Below are 14,355 nucleotides of genomic sequence, written 5' to 3' on the forward strand. Positions count from 1 at the left end.
CAAATGGATACCCTGGAGTTTTCTTTCTGCTTGGGGCTTTTGGCTCTTCCTTCTGCAACGCATTTGGATATGGTGGACATTCAAGAGAGGTCACTGTCAGCCATCCTGCTCCCCCCACACCACCTTCATAAAGGAGGTCTCCTTGGGATGAGTAGTAAAGGGGCGCTGCACGTTCCTTTCTGGCCAACAATCCCAGTGAAGGTAAACTATACCAAACTGCCTGGAACCTGGTCTCAAAAGGTTAATTTATTTTCTCTTTCTTTCTTTGTTTTTTTTTTTTTTTTTTTTTTTTTTTTGCCGTGCTGGGTTGTAACCCAGGGCCTTGCGCATGCCAGGCAGGTGCTCTACCCCTGAGCTGCACTCCCAAGGAATTTATTTTTAAAAAGTGCTTGAGGTTCTCCAGTTCGCATGCTCTGTTACTAGGATGTTCTGTGGCTTTAAAACCTCTCAGGCCTGCTTCCTCCCACCCCATACCACTTCCACAGATCTGGGCACAGGCGGGCGGACTCGCCATGCCCATGGGCTGCCCTGCCCGCAGAGCCCACGATCGCTCAGAGCCTTGCATTTCCTTGGGAGGATTTCAGCCCCTCTGTGAAGGGTTTCAGCTTTCTCTCTTGTTTCCAGAAGAAGCTTCTTTCCCCCGTCTTGAAATCTTGCTGTATTCCTTCGTGTTTTGGAAACAGAATGTTCAGTGAGAGAATTCTGGCTTTGTGAACACTGGACCACGTCGTTCCCTGGCACAACAGTCTCTCCTTTGTGTTAAACATCTGAGAACAGAAGTTCTAAATAACATTTTTATATTCCTGTTGATGTGAGTTTTTTATTTGGGGACAACAGTTTGGGGCCTGTTCCTCTGTCAAGTTCTGATGTACTGTCCCCTTCTTCAATGACAGGAATGCGACTGACCCATAGCTTGGGACTGTATTTAGGCCAGGGTGGTGGTGAGTGTTCATCTGCCCTCCGGAACTTTCTTGCTGGGTCCTAGCAGGATTCTCTGGGGGCTCTTGTCAGAGTGGGATGGCCGGCTAACAGGGGAGGCTCCCAGTCACTGGCCTGGCCAGGAGCTGAGTGGCTGACCTCATCAGCCGCAGCGGACCAGATGGGCAGACAGACCAAAATAGCCACTGTCCACCTCCTTTCTGGAAGGCAGAGGGCTGCTCCTGAGGTCCAACGAGACCTAATTTGGTCAGAATCCCAGCTCAGGAGGTTAAGCTCTGACCCTGGCACTAGTTCCTTACCTCTGGTTCTGGATTTTCACCAACCAGGTTCGCACACCTTGGGAGGTGACCCGCCACACCAGGGCCAATTGATTTGATAGCAAACACCCTCACTGTGAAAGCACTTTCGATTATTTTCCTTTATTTTGTACTTGTACAAAGTGCTTGTACTTTGAGTCCAAAGAAAATACGTGGGTGTGTTCTCATCTTTAGGCGAACCCCATATTACAAAAATCCAGTTTTGTATGAAAAATAAGACTTTTATTTTTCAAAAACTTTATTTACCACATTCCTTAAATGGCATAGTTAGTCTAATAAAAATACAACTGATTCCCCCCAAAATGTTTTTATTTCTAAGTTTCAAAGCTATCTCTTTTTCTTATTCATTCAACAAACACAGGTTGAGTTGTCCCACAAGGGGTGAGCTGCCCTGCTCAGGTATCTTGTGGCTAGTGACAGGAGCACTGTGACTCTGCTATTTTCTCTCGTTAGGTTGGAGAACCTTTTCTTGTTTCCTGTTCCCTCTGTGAATATTTATTTTGTGCTTCCTGTGGGCCAAGCACTGTGCTGCTGTTCTCTGCCTTTTCTGGATGGGGGTGCTTGGGATGGTGTTGTCTTGTGGGGAAGATGAGGTAATACTGGTCTCATGGCCACCAAGCCGCTGGTCACTGGTGTGGCTGGTCCTTGCTCTTCCAAGCAGGAGCAGCAGCAGAGGCCCAGGGAGCCTCAGGCAATGGGACGGATTAGATTATTTTCTAAGTGAAAGAACATTCTACTCCTCCTGTCTAACCTTTCTTTGCAGACTAAAATTGGAAAAATCACTCACTCTATGAGCAGACAAATGATAATAATAATAAAAAAAATGCCCTTTCCAAGGCAGCCTGACCGCACCTGTGAAAGTCAACCGTGTTTGGATAAGACGAAGCCCCTTGAGGGGGAATGGAGCCCTTCTCCAGACCTTAATTGATTTTTGTGTTTATTGTGCACCTTCTAATTCTTTGTCGAGAAGTGATTTGTGGGGCAGAGCACGTTACGTGTTGTGGGCGCTGTATTATGTAATTCCATTCTTATCCAAAGATCATTCTGCTTGGTTTTGCCCTTTCTTCTGATCCAGCTCATGTGTACTAGTCTTTTTCAATTCTTCTTCTCTGAGCAGTTATTGTTCTTCTTATTTCTCTCACTTGATCAGCTCCCATCCTCTGCCAGGAAAATGGGAGGAGATGTGGGCACTTTGTCCATTTTTTTTTTTTTTTTCTATTTTTAAGATCAATTGGCTGCATGTCTCCCGCCACCTTTTCCTGAATGAGCTCATCAGGTAATCAGGATCCTGAGACTGCTCTTTAGGAGCTGGGTTGTGCTTATTCCTCAGGATCGAGGAACTGTCTGCCCTGCTTGTCTGTGATCTATGTCAGCGCCCAGCCCTGCTGGCTAAGGTGAGCCTGGCTCCCACACGGGACAGCTGATGCAGGTGCCCTGCTCTGTAAGAAAGTTCTGTAGACTAGTGCCTACCAAGATATCTTTTGGTAAAACGAGGTCTTGAAGCCTGGAGTTATGTACCTCTTGAGCAATTCACATAGTGAGTTCAGAACTTGGAGATCCAAAGGGTATTGCCATGTTTTCAGTTATGTTGCTAAGGAACTCTGGTAGTTCTAGGAAAGTTCAAACGATCCATGGCTCTGTGTGTGTATGCGCTCACATGTTGGTGCATGTGTGTAGGTATGGAACAAGAAAAATCAGATCCTTCATGTTCCTGAACTATAGTGAAACGCTTGTGAAGCTTGTTCAATGGTGACCTCAAGGAAAAACACAGACTTTGTTTACAGCAGTGTTCATGCGACCAAGAGAAAAAAAGCAGATGAGAAGTAGCCAGGCATATTCAAAGCACAACTAATATATCAGGTTTCTGGAACATCTGAGTCTACGGGTTTGGTCTTCTTCACGATATGTTGAGAGGTGATATTTTAAAAGCGAGAAAGGGGAGGAGGCCAGCTGCAGGGGACAGTAACAGAGACAATTAGAAAGCAGATGTGTGTGGCTGAACATAGTCAGCTTTACACAGGACCACCATGTCTTCTGCATGCCGGGCGGAAGGGAGAGTTCTGTTCAAGGTCACATAGTAAAAAGCGAGCCATTTTATTCTCTGTGCAGTAGCAACACAGGCATGCTGCGCGGTTTTGGACTGTGACTTACTTTCTCGTTGGCATGGCTCCCATCTGTCCTGGAAGTCCCTTCCGAGGTGACCTTGCCCCCTGCAACATGGAAGCCAGGGAAAACACTGAGTCTAGACGTCTGATCACCAGGTAGGCAGGTAAGGTAATCACCTGGATGGCTGGAAGGTGTTACCGAGGGAAAAGGAAGGCTAGAAAGAAAATAAAAGCAAACGGTTTCCCCTTGGGCCATGACTGCAATCAGGATTCTACTGCTGATAAAATGCCACCCCTTTGTTCTGCTTCCTGCATGTTGTCCATCCAGTAGCCACGGGGCATTCCATTCAGGTTCCACTCACCTGGCCTTTCCTCAGTGCCAAAGAATGGCAAGGTGCTCCCCAGCTGCCAAGCGGAGCTGTGTGCAAACAGACCTGAGCAAAGCCTTCCCACGCCTGTGTTTGTCTTCTGCCTGCTGCCCTGCGCCCTGTGATGGGGGCTGGGGCCCTTGCTCTAGGTCCCCACGGTCATCAATAGGCCTGTTCACGTGGGAGGTGACAGCAGTGTTTTACCACAACATTACAAGCTGCTGGGTTCAATGTGAGCAGAGGGCATGAGGCTTCTCACAGCCAGGAGAGTCACAGCCTGTACCGCCGGGCCAAGGTGCTGGACCCAGGCCATGCGGGGGACACTTTGAATTTCTTCTTGTGGGTTCGGTAAACATGATGAGCCAACGTTAGTGATGAAGTGCTGTTGTGAGGTTTTCTGATGCAGGCTAACCGAATTACTGAAATCTTTGCCGGGCACTGTTTGCATTTTTAATCTACAGAGGAAGCCAGTGATGAGCTCTCTCAGTGTTCATTGTAGCTGATGCCTCATCAGCCAAGTCAGTAGGGAAAATCACCCTCATCCATGATACAAACCCACAAAAAGCCCAGAAATCATTTGTGTTTGGTGTTGAAGTGGAGACAAGAGTGTGAGCGCACACGGGATCAGACATCATCCTCTTTCAAAGTCCACGCTGATGCCACCCGCCCCCACCCCCAGCCCAGCTCTGCTCTCCCTGAAGACTGGGACAGTGTCTGGGGAACTAGGAGGCGGGGGACAGGTGGAGGAGATGGTCATCAATCATCAGAGTACGTTGACAGCCATGGAGAGAGCTGTGTTTTGATAATATCACATGGGTAATTTATTTATACTCTTTTAAAGATAAAAGTAACACACACATGTGGTTAAAAAACCAAAGAGCAAGGAAGGCTGTTAATAAATGTTTCTGTTCCTACTTTGCTCAGCTCCTCCCTTAGGCCCACTTCCCTGAGACAGCACCTTTGTCCCCACACAGGCTCGTTTGCAGTTCTTTGGGGGAATCACCTTCGTATCTCTAAATGATATGCGTGTATACCATTTGTGCCAGTCCAGGGCTGCTGTAACTCAGTACTGTAAACTGGGTGGCACAAAACAGCGGGAATGTATTGTCTGCTCTCTGGAGGCTGGGAGTCCAAGATTGGGTATCAGCAGGGTAGGGCTCCCTTGGAAGTCCCCAGAAGAGTCCTCCTGCCTCTCCAGTTTCTGGTGGAGGCCATCAATCCTTGGTGCTCCTTGGCTCACCCCATGTCTCTGTCTTCCACTTCTTAGGAGGACTCATTCGTAGTGGCCTAGAGCCCACTTGTGACCTCATTGTAATATCCTGGGCAAAGACCCCATTTTCAAATAAAGTCACATTCCCAGGTACCAGGCACTTGATCATATCTTTTGAGGGGACACTATAAACCCATAACATCAGTGTTTCTCAGTTTATAAGCATGTGACTCTGTCTTCCTTATTCAGCCATCTCTTCCCCCAAGCCTCTTCCCTCCATTTGTGTCCCTAACTCAAAGGGCACTGCTTACACTCATGCAAAATCCTCACACCCTCATCTTATATTCTGCTGACCATAGAGAACCTGGCTAAATGACCCGTTAAAACATGAGAACATTAGCTCCTCCACCCTCCTGCCCGCCTCCCCCCAGCCTCTGTCAGCCAGGGCCAAGGTGGGTAACACCTGTGTTCTTTTTTTCTTACCATAATGGTTAATTCTCTGTTCTTTATCCTCTGATGCAGAGTCAATACTTGACTATAGCTTGTACGGAACTGGAACACCAATAGTATTTTCATTCCTTATTATTATGACCCAAATGTATTGGGTTACCTTGCCTTTGCATGCTCTTTGGGTTTTAATTAAAATTCTTAATTCTGCTTGCAGAATGGCAATATAATTTCTGTTTGTATAGTACCTTAGAATCTACATTTCCTTTGATTTTAGATGGAAGCCTACTTTCCTAGCTCTGAATTTGGAAATTCCATTTATTAGTACATCTTGGAATTCTCTTGAATTACATATTGAAATGATACGTTGTGTCCTATGAAACATTTGATCACATGGATCTCTGCTCTTTATGAGTTTTTAGCATAAGATAACTGAGGTAGTACTGACTAAACTTTTGGGTTTCAAAACTCTTTGTTTCCTTTTTCCTTTTTCTATGCAGAAATACTTTTTTATTTCTTATGGCTTTTATCAGTGCATGATGATCATACATATTCATATTTCATTGTGACATATTTATGCATGCACATGATGTAATTTGATCAATCTCCTTCCCCAGTACCTCTCCTTTCCCTTGCCTCCTCCTTCCCCCTGATCTATTTTCTCTACTCCACTGGTCTCTCCTTTCTATTATTGCTTTTTTAGTTGGTGCATTATAAATTACATATAAAAGTGGGATCCACAATAAATGGGATGGAATCTTCTTCTTCTCAACAAAGCAAACAATGACATGAAGAGAGAACCTATAGAATGGGAGAAAATCTTTGCCACCTGCACCTCAAAGAGAGCATTAATCTCCAGGATACATAAAGAACTCAAAAAACTTAACATAAAAAACCCCCCAAAACCAAATAACCCAATTAACAAATGGGCTAAGGAACTGAACCCAATACTTCACAGAAGAAGAAATAGAATCCATCAACAAATATATGAAAAAATGTTCAACATCTCTAGCAATTAAAGAAATGCAAATCAAAACTACTCTAATATTTCATCTCACTCAGGTCAGAATGGCAATTATCAAGAATACAAGCAACAATAAATGTTGGCAAGGATGTGGGGGAAAAGGTACACTCCTACATTGCTGGTGGGACTGCAATTGGTATAATAACTATGGAAAGCAGTACAGAGATTCCTCAGAAAACTTGGAATGGAAGAACCACTTGACCATTCCTCGGCTTATACTCAAAGGAGTTAAAATCAGCAAAATGCTGTGATGCAGCCACATCAATGTTTATAGCAGCTCAATTAACAATAGCTTAACTATGGAACCAACTTTGGCTCCCTTCAATAGATGAATGGATAAAGAAATTATGGTTTATGTACACAATGGAATTTTACTCAACCATAAAGAAGAATGAAATGATGGCATTTGCTGGTAAATGGATGGAGCTGGAAAATATTATGCTAAGTAAAATAAGCCAACCCCAAAGAACAAAAGGCCAAATATTTTCTCTGATATTCAGATGCTAATTCACAATGGTGGGGATTGGGAAGACTAGAGGTACTTTGGATTAGATAGAGGGGAGTGAAATGAGAGGAGGGAGAATGGGGTAGGAAGGATAATAGAATGAACTGGACATTATTACTCTCTGTGCATGTATGATTACATGACCAATGTAACTCTACATCATATACAACCAGAAGAATGAGAAGTTATACTCTATTTATGTATGATGTGTCAAAATGCATTCAACTGTCATGTATAATTAATTAGAACCAAAAAAAAGAGGGATTTACATATGGAAGTCAGAGAGATAAAAAAGAAATTTAATGAAACTAGAAGGGAGACCAATAAAGTAGAGGAAGGGGATCACCAGGGAGGGAGGAGGGAAGGGAGGGGGAGTACTGGAGAATAAAATTGACCAAATTATGCTTCTTGCACCCATTTTCTAACTCTAAAGACCAATGCAGAGAGGCTAACTTCTTATTTTGCCAAATCGGGATGTTAATAAGCCAGGTATTTTTTTTTACTCCTACTGGTAAAATAATATTTAACACAAAATAATGGCAATGACAAAATATTGGAATAAGCTACACGATTTTAAAATAGGATGAAATAAACCCTGAAAAAAACCTGCTTTCCTTATTTTTTCCCATTTGGTATAAACTGATGAAAACAGTATGAAGGAGGGTCAGCCTTGGTTGGCAGATATGTATTTGATTTTAATAGATGGAGTACATGACTGTTAATTACCCCCACCTGTTCTATATACAATTAAGTTGATTCCTTAGGACCTGGTTTGGAAGACCGAGACAAGGGTAGGCTGATTTGGGTTGATTCACACTATTTTGTGACCTCAAACTCCTAAGTAGACCTGGTACCCTTGACTATATATCCTTAGTGCTGGCCAGCTGAGCCATCTCATAAATGTGTGGTGTTGGGCATGAATCTAAGTGGATACACACGGAGCTGTCACCTTTACAGCAGAACCCTGAGTGAGTCATACTTTAACTCTGTGTTAATTTCTCTTTTCCAAAATGTGGTCACCTGTCTGTGCATATGTGACCAAAGTCATTCTGTAACTTGAGTTAATAGGACTGGTAAAAAGTAAGCATCCAACCAATACATGATGAAAGCATTTTCAGTCCTCTCTAAACTGAAACAGAATGAGACCACTAATTGTATTTGTCCCATCAAATATATTTGATTAAGGAATCTTCAGGTTAAGTTCCTTCTGTCCTTAAAGAACCTGTAGATTGAGACAACACCATTAGTGTTAGTATGTTCACTTGCCACATTCAATTAAATTTAGTTTTTAGAACATGAATGTTTTCAATGTGACATTTTTGTGAAATCCCCTCAAATAAGAACAAAATTAATTTCCTTTTAGGGGGTAGGGTTAGAAATGTGGGAGTGTGTGTGTGTGTGTAACTAACCACTGAGGATGTATGGTGGCAGTATACAGCACCCTGCCCTTTCCTAGGGCCACATGCTGTGAAACATTCATTAGGTGATCTTTACAACACCTCTGAGAGGTAGGTAGAACATTGTCTTCCCAGGGTTTTTTCACAGGGGAAACCCAGTCAACTGGTTCTTAAACAGTTAGGGTTAAGAAGTGAGTATCCCAAGCAACTATCTCAGTTGCAAAGAAAGAGAAGAAATCCAGGCTCTTTAAAGCACGTTGCCTTTCGTGGCTGGTAGATGGCATCTCTCCAAGTCCAAATCCTCAACTTTAGGATTTCACACAAGGGCATTTTGGTATTTGAAGACCTGAATGTTCAAATAAATCAGATGTGGTTTTACAAGTTAGAAATATGCACAGTGTGTCCTGCAAGAGAAATGAGTTAAGATAACAGTTAAGCCCTGGGACACAGGCTGAGCCCGCTAGAGGAGGGAGGGGGCTTTGAAGTATCAAAGTTGGTCTGTTTATCAGAGGTAATGCTTGTACTGAGCTGTCCACACTGTCACCCCATTTTATTGGTGACTTGTAACATGTATTACAGAGAAGGTCTCGTTAAGAATTCATGGAACTGGCAGGGGTAGCAAGTGGTGTCCTGTACCTGTCTGGCTCCGGTGACTTAACTCAGCTATGCCATCAGTAAAGGGAGACAATGATGCCAACTGCCAGGCCCTTCCCTTGCAGTGTTTGTCTTCCAAAGGCCCTTAATGGGAACGGGGCTTGCAGTCAGAGAGTCTGTTAGGTCCGTCCAAGGTCCCAGCCAGCGGGTTCTGTACCATCCACAGGCCAGATCTAGGGACAGGCCCACGTTTTGCAGCTTTGCATCCTTGCTTTTCTAAGTTTCCTCTCTACTCACAGTCCATGCGACCTTTGGAAGGCCTCATGCTCTGGCTTTATGTTCTCCTCCGATGGTTTTGTGGAGATCCAGGGAGTGCACTCCCTGTTTGCTGGCAGGAGGGTGCCTTTGACCACCCACAAGAAGATCTGATCTTCATTTCCGTTGAAACCTAATCCTCAGAGTGAAGAGTGAGGGCAGGACTGCTACATCTGGTATCTTTTTCATAATCCATATTTTGAATACATGTATTAATTTATAATACAAACATTTGGCACTTCAAATAACATTGGGCTATTAAAAACTGGCCTTGATAATCATGACCCCAATTAAGAAGCGCACTCTTCAAAGGAAGACGGGTGTCGTCTAAGCACGCTCTCGCTTTGGTACAGTCATGATGTTGCGCATGGCCATTGTTAAAAGCAGAAAAGCCACCAGGCAGGCATCCCTTTATCTCCCAAGCAAACATTCTCTGTAGTGGGGAGTTTGTTGTACATAAAAGGAAGCTTTCTCTGGTGCGGAAGCTTTCCAAACAAATTTCGACTCCTGAAAGTCAAGACCGAAGAAAGAATAATTTGAGCAAGCTTTCAGTGGGTGGAAGATAAACACTAACTTTATGTGCATGTCAAGAACGTAAAAGACACAGGTGGGAAATGATCCTCCTCGATAAGAGAGGACTGCTTAGTGGATGGAAAGAAAGAAAGCACAGAGCCGTCTTTGGCATTGGAACTGTGCAAGTCCAGAATTTCTTTTCTTTTTTTTTTTTTTTTCTTTCTGGTTAACTGCTCATAGCCACAAGTATGTATATTATTTCCTTCTTGCCCACAATTTACTGAGAATCATCTTTCTAATATACTGGGGAATCCCAAATAAAAATCTTGTTTTTCTAAAAACAGACAAGTCTTTTAACTCTAGCAATTAAATTATTCATATCTAGATCATAATAGAAATAAGCAAATTCCTAGAATAGCAGTCTCTCATGTCCATCTCAAGGAGCACACCCCACCCCACCCCGTGTGTACTGTAAATGGCTTAGGGTGTTAGAGCTTTGCACTGATCACTGGTGTTTGCTAACAGGATTCAGAAACTTTGGAGGTCTCTCTGGTGACTGGGTTGTGCCATGTAGGTAGTGGTAGGATTACAGAATATTTTAACCCTTTCTGCATGTTGCAATATAGTCTTATGTTAGAAATGACTTCTAATTGCTCCAAATATGCTTCTTATCAGCCAGTTTCACAGTTGGTCAGGGTGGTGTCGGCTGTTGGTATGGACTCAAGCCAACTTCCTGGATTCAAAACCCCAGCTCTGCCTTCTTCTACCCAAGGTCTTCTTCCTGGCTCCTTTTCCTCATTTGCAAAGTGTCAAGTAAACAACACCTTCCTCTTAGGGTCCTTGTGAGCTTTGAGGGAATGAATGTGAGCCAAGTGCTTAGAATGGCACCTGGTGCATAATAAATGCTGCATACGTGGGAGGTGCATAATGAGGAGACAAACCCACACTGTGTGCATCCTCGGAATAATTTTAGTTACCATTAAAATATGTTTTTGTTTTTAGAGTTGGTTTCTGTTGTCTGTGTGTTCACTTAAATCAGGTCTGAAACAGCAGATGCTCGGCAGCCATTCATTTTGCCCGTTCTTCCTCCTGACTTTCTGCCTGCTGCCTCTTATAACCCTGATCCAGATCTGATGCATTTATCTGTACACCATTCTCCTGGGCGGAACTGGTGCAGGACTGACTCTAACACATTGGCTTGAATATGGAGGAAGTAAAAAATGCTATTTTTTTTTTTAATAAGAGCACTGCCCCCAGACATGAGGGCATATGCAGAAAGTGAATAAATGAAGGGAGTGTGGAATGTTAATAAGAAAAGAAAGTGCTGACTTTCAATTTGCTTTCAATTAACTTAAAGCAAATCTTCTGCCAGATAAGCCATGACATAAATATGCAAGATTCAACAAGTTCTGTTTCTTTGTAAATATTCACCCCTTCATCATTTCTAATACTCTTAGTGAATAAAAATCTCATTGATGTCTTTTTTTTTTCTTTTAAGATAGCAAGAAGATTAGCATTTTATGTTTGAGGAGCAAAAGATCAGTAGAGACATAAAGACACGAAGTCTTGTAACTTGTTTTGGTTTTATTTTCTAGATCATAAATCTAATGCTAAAGTTCATTACTTACGACTGACTGAAGATTGTGCCTTGACAGTCAAATATAAAATACCCTTCTTAAAACTTTTTTCCCCATAAGCTTATACAGTTAGCATTGTCTTTTAAATATTAAAATTAAAAATCTCCCCCTCCACCAATATTGAGACTGCATGGTATCCATAAGCCTGGATAGTCCACGTTATTTACTGTAATGAGCAACATAAATTCTTCCTTGCCAATATTTTACTTATTTTGATTATTTGTAGATTTTTTTATTACCATTATTATTTGCTCATTGGCTTTTTGTTGTTGTTTTAAATACTTTGCTTGGACTTTTGGACCACAGGTTTGCATTAGAAATTTTCCAAAAAACAGTAATTTCATAAATAGTATTCAAAATACCTAAAAAGTAAAGAGGTTTGAATTTCAAGTGAGCTTGATTATGGAAGGATAGAGATAAAAAAATAATATTCAATTACCAATTATCCCTGCAGAAAGTTCCCGTTCCCCATGAGGATCATGGCGCTTTAGAATAGTACATTTTGTGGATGAAATGAAACTGTCCTGCCCCTACGACCCCTTCCACCAACAGCACCCTACTCACTGGGCTTCTGCCCATTCATGATTTCATGAAAAATAGCCAAAATGTATTAACATTTTACCCAATTGTTAACTTGTCATGCAAAATTTTGTAGACATACTATTTGTAATGTTCAGCCATACCATAACTTAGTTCTTATTACTTTTTTAACGTGATTCGTTTTTCATGAGTGGTGAAAATTCATCCTCTCCCCCACATTCACAAATGAGAGAATAGTTTGATCTTCCTTGTGCTAGTGATAATGCAGCACCACCAAAGTTCAGGTATGCAAATTCCTGATTTAATATCTAGTTCAGCATGATTTGATCAAGAGCTGCTTTGTTGAGCAGGAGTATGATAGGCTAACAGGAGTATCAGTTTTGGAGTCAAAGTGTTCTTGGTTCAGATCCTAGTGAGCTTACTTGTTTAGTGGGTGGTTTTGAGTTTCCTGGTCTGTAAAATACCTCCCCCACAGGGTTGTTGAAGAGCTGAGTGGCAGATGTGCGTACAAGTGTTGGGTGTTTGCTGGGTGCTTCGTAAGTGTTGGCTTCCCTTTCTTCTCCTCTGGAGGCCACTGCTGTAACCCCTGTCCACAGAGGGGACAGGAGGCAGAGAGGAGTCACTCAAAACCACTCCGTCCTTAATGAGTCAAACACACTGTGTTGTGATATCATAGGCCAATCCCTTCACTATGGGGGACTCTGTTAATTCCTGTGTTAATTTTGGGGTTGACCTTTAATGTATGACTAAATAGTCACAAAAGATCACTTGAGCCCTGACCTTCTGGGAACCTATGATATTGTGAAGCCAAGGGTTCAAGAATAGGAGACGAACAATAGAGTGTTAGGTGGGTAGTAGCTACCACGGTATGTGTGTGTGCATAATATAATACAACATAATATACATACTGTATTCTTACATATACATTCTTATATATATTCACAGTATATATATACTGTGAATATATATATTCCTTCATGAAGGAAGAATCTGCTGAACTTAGTGACACATTAGATTAGATGTGATTAGACACAAATTAGAAACCCTTCTAAGGTGGCCTTCCCCAGGATGCCCTCTATAAAATACTAGTTCCTGGGAAGGATAGGAGATGTTCATTGACAAGTGTTTCTGAAGACCACTGGGGAAGTGGCTTCTTTCTTGTGGCACCTGGCAGAATCCTTACTCTGCCCCTCTGCGTTGTGATTCCCAAACTGAGGAATGTAGTAATAATTGTATGAAGCATTTCCAAAATTAATTTCATCTTGGAATCAGAGTTATTTTGTACCCAGGTAGCATCTTGCAGGTCCAGTGCTTCACAGGAAAGACTTTGCAAAATGCCACCCTGCTGTTTGAAACCAGGAGTATGGTAGAGTGTGACTGTCATTGACTCCACTAGTGATTATGCTGAGCCTCAACCACTGGCAGTGTCCCGGGGAGGCCAGAGGTGGATAAGATCCCATCTTTGCAGCAAGTCTTGCAACACACCCCAAGTGTGGCACTGTCCTGCATCTAAGAGCTAGCATGCTTTGGGGGCAGCAGGATCCTACCCGATTGTTGATTCAGAATCAGTTGAGACAATATCCTGAGAGAGCCAGCCCTGGTTTCTGCCTTGGATGTGTTTAATTCCTGTCTCTCTGATAAAGCTCCAACAATTAGCATCCTGTTCACCTCAGAGAACTTCTGTAGATAAAACAAACCTCAGGTGGCTGGCGTTAAACTAGTGGGAAGTTTCTCTGGAGTACCCAGCCTTCCGACTTCCACGTCGACACTTGGATTTAAAATCAAAATAGAACCTGAGGGAGGAGCCTGAGAAACGGAAACTATGGGCACAGGTAACCTCCCTTTTTTATGAGGGAAGGGGTATCCCAGTGTTGGTTGAAACAGATGGCATAATCTGTATCTTTATTTCATATTGATAAAATACAGACAGGAGGCCCGATGGCCTTTCCCCTGGCTGCTCTGCTCTGTGGGCTATTTCACCACTGGATTTTCCTGCCTGTGGGGCCCTTGGAAACATTTTGGCAGGTTGAGCAGTTATTTTGCTCATGTTGTGAGTCGCATTTCTCTGACCTCTTGTTATTTACTGAAACAGTCCAGCCTGTTTTCTTTTAAGAGAAGCGTGAAGTGAAGGGTGGGTCACTCAGCACACGCTGACTTTGGTATCAGAAGGCTAACTTTTGGGCGGCTTGGCTCCACGTATACTTTTAAAGCTGAGGGGTCACTGGCCTCCTTGTTTCTTATTCTTGTGATTTTTAAAGGAGTCTTTGGGGGATTCTATTTTTTTTTTTTCTCTCCTTGCTAAAGCAGATGCATGTGAGGTTAGTGATTTACTTGAAGCACCTCACCACATCTGAAAACACAACCCGCTATGAGTTGTTTCGTGACGTCCTGAAGTCTCACCTTTTTGAGCAGTGACATGACATGTTTCAGGGGAGGAAAGCTTG

The 14,355-nt window shown here is 42.8% G+C and overlaps 1 protein-coding gene and 1 long non-coding RNA gene across 2 annotated transcripts in view; one reads left to right on the plus strand and one right to left on the minus strand.

Moving 5' to 3' along the window:
- LOC143382937 (uncharacterized) overlaps positions 1-3,844 on the minus strand; it is a 32,203-nt gene extending 28,359 nt beyond the window's left edge. The window contains exons 1-2 of the long non-coding RNA XR_013089074.1: positions 3,724-3,844; positions 3,408-3,576 (exon numbers count right to left, since the gene is read on the minus strand). This is a non-coding gene — a long non-coding RNA (uncharacterized LOC143382937). The remainder of the gene's footprint in view (positions 1-3,407; positions 3,577-3,723) is intronic.
- The window catches only part of Bcl2 (BCL2 apoptosis regulator), a 164,997-nt gene that overhangs the window by 49,548 nt on the left and 101,094 nt on the right, over positions 1-14,355 (plus strand). The gene's annotated exons all lie outside the window — the stretch shown is intronic.

The sequence above is a fragment of the Callospermophilus lateralis genome, chromosome 17 (genome assembly GCF_048772815.1).
Source record: "Callospermophilus lateralis isolate mCalLat2 chromosome 17, mCalLat2.hap1, whole genome shotgun sequence".
Classification (NCBI taxonomy): Eukaryota; Metazoa; Chordata; class Mammalia; order Rodentia; family Sciuridae; genus Callospermophilus; species Callospermophilus lateralis.